This window comes from Ovis aries, chromosome 3 (assembly GCF_016772045.2).
Source record: "Ovis aries strain OAR_USU_Benz2616 breed Rambouillet chromosome 3, ARS-UI_Ramb_v3.0, whole genome shotgun sequence".
In the NCBI taxonomy this organism is placed as follows: Eukaryota; Metazoa; Chordata; class Mammalia; order Artiodactyla; family Bovidae; genus Ovis; species Ovis aries.
The window spans coordinates 19344016-19346564 of NC_056056.1; the positions used below are offsets into that span (position 1 = coordinate 19344016).

Genomic DNA, 2549 nt, shown 5'->3' on the forward strand with positions numbered 1-2549 from the left:
GCGTTGGGAGTTTGCAGTGTCAGATATCTGATGGGAGCCCTGGTCCAGGGAGGAGGGGACACAGGAGCAGTCTTGGCTCTGCCGTTTATTGGCTGAGTTGAACCAGTTCCTTCTGGATCTTGGTTTCTCCACATGGAGATAAAGGACCCCCTCTCTGTCCCCATGCAAAGTACTGGCAACAGCTTCCTTGGCCTGTCAACAATTTGAGGCATGTGCCAGTCTGGTGGGAAAAATGATTTTCTTTAGTTGGCTGGAAGCCTTTGCTTTTGTTCTGGCCAAGATGACTGCGTGTCTCAAACCAGCTGTATGGTCAGCGTGAGGCGAGCACACCCGCAGGGAGGTTGGTTTCCGAGTGGGGGCTCGGCCTGGACTGGCCTCATGACCTTGGGCAGGACGTCCCTCCTCTCTGACCCTGGGTCCTCCAATGAGGCGGTTGGCCTTGCAGCTCCAGCATTGCATGACCGGGTTTCTCCGAAAGGGAAAGTGAAAGTCGCTCAGTTGTTTCCGACTCTTTGCGACCCCATGAACTATACAGTCCGTGGAATTCTCCAGGCCAGAATACTAGAATGGGTAGCCTTTCCCTTCTCCAGGGGATCTTCCCAACCCAGGGATGGAACCCAGGTCTCCCATGTTGCAGGTGGATTCTTTACCAGCTGAGCCACCAGGGAAGCCCAAGAATACTGGAGTGGGTAGCCTATCCCTTCTCCAGCGGATCTTTCTGACCCAGGAATCGAACCTCCTGCGTTGGGATCTCCTGCATAGCAGGCGGATTCCCTTACCAACTGAGCTATCAGGGGTTTTCCAGGCCCTGACTAATGACCTGTGGCCGCAGTTGGCCAGGCCTGACTGGGGAGGGGCCCCTGAGGGCACCACCATCCCCACGGCATGTCCCAGAGGCAGGTGCGCTCGGCTGGCTGCTCCCAGGAACAGCTGCTGATGGGGCGGGCGAGAGACGGGGTCTTGGTGGGGGCGGGCTAGCGGGCCCCGCTCTGCTGCAAGCGTGGCTCTGGGGTCCACTGCTCATCAGCTAAGCAGGTAATTATGTGTGCTCTTTGTTCCTTGCACAAAGGAGCTCTCAGAGAACTTCCGAGAGGCCCCGCTTCCTGGCTGATTTTATTTTATTTTTCAGAGTTGGAGTGTGAAAGCCAGGCTGAACCTGCCTAATTGTGCCTGCAAAGGCTATTCAGAGAGACCATTCTTGGAAGGAAATCAGGACGATTAGCTCTTGGCTGTGGCGAGAGGGGAAGCGAGCTAATCATGGTGAATGACAGCCTGTTCCCGGGAGAACCAAAGGGCACAGAACTGGGAGAAAAGACAGCAAAAAAGAAAGCGGGGTGTCTGCTGGGCCTGCCTTTGGGTGGGGGTGGCTGGGTTCAGCCATCAGGCGGGAGCAGAGCCCGGGCTGGACCAGGGAGGGCTGCACTCGCTCAGGCTGCAGGGGTGGGTGGTGTGACCTTGGGCCAGTCACCGAGGGGCTCAGTGGGGTGGTTTCCCTGAGTCTGTAGAATGAGGGCTGTGCAAAAGGCCTGGATGGAGCCATCCATCACAGAAACGACAGGTGGGAGCCGAGGGGTCCAGAGCAGATGGTGCCGGAAGGGCCGGAGGAGAGGGCTCCTGCAGCCAGGAGCGGCCCCGGTCCTCTGGCCATTTCTCGGCCATGGCTGCACCTGCTGCCCCGCCTCCTCCCAGTTTCCTGCCTGGACCAGAGGAAAGTTTCTAATTCGCCCCCCCCCACCCAACAGTTACTTATTCGGCTGTGCTAAGTCTTAGTTGCAGCATTCAGGATCTTTAGTTTTAGTGTGTGGGATCTAGTTCCCTGACCAGGGATCAAACCCCTGCGCCCCCTGCATTGGGAGTGGAGAGTCTTAGCCTCTGGACCATCAGGGAAGTCCTGAAGATTTCTAATTCTAATCCTAATTCGAGTGCCTTGTTGGGCTTCCAGTTCAGAGAGGTGGCCGTTCAAACCTCAGCTGTGCCTCCTCTTAGCTCTGTGGTGTTAGGGATGCTCCCTAACCTCTCCCAAGCCTTTTCTTAGCTAGGTGCATTGTGGTACACAGTGGCCTGACTCCCGGTGGTCATGAATGCCTATCACTGCTACAGCATCTGGAAACTAGGGTCCACGCACGCTCATTCTCCCCATAATGAAAGCTTGGGTGAGCGTGTGGCTGTTGCCTTCCTACCTATTTTGAATGGAGTCCAGGGTGCATATTTCATTATTTATTTTCTTTTAAAGAGAAGCAGGGACTTCCCTGGTGGTCCAGTGGCTAAGACTCTGTGCTCCCAACGCAGGGCGCCTGGGTTCAATCCCTAGTCAGGGAACTAGATTCCACATGCCTCAACTAAGACCCGGGCAAAGCCAATACAGAAATAAATACTAAAAAATAAATAAAGAAAGAGAAGCAAGCACGTGTTAGGGCCCCAGCCTTGAGGTTGTTGCCTGAGCCTGCATCAGGGCTCCACCTCTTAGCGGCTGTGTGATAAGCACTTTGATCCCCAGTTTCCTTATTTCTCACTCGAGATAATGATCACATCTACTTCATAGGTAAGTG

General features: G+C 55.0%; 1 non-coding gene across 1 annotated transcript; it reads left to right on the forward strand.

The window, feature by feature from the left end:
* Positions 1-2246: 2246 nt before the first annotated feature.
* Positions 2247-2319, forward strand: TRNAG-CCC (transfer RNA glycine (anticodon CCC)). Its single transcript has one exon. It is a non-coding gene; the product is annotated as a tRNA-Gly (tRNA).
* Positions 2320-2549: the final 230 nt, after the last annotated feature.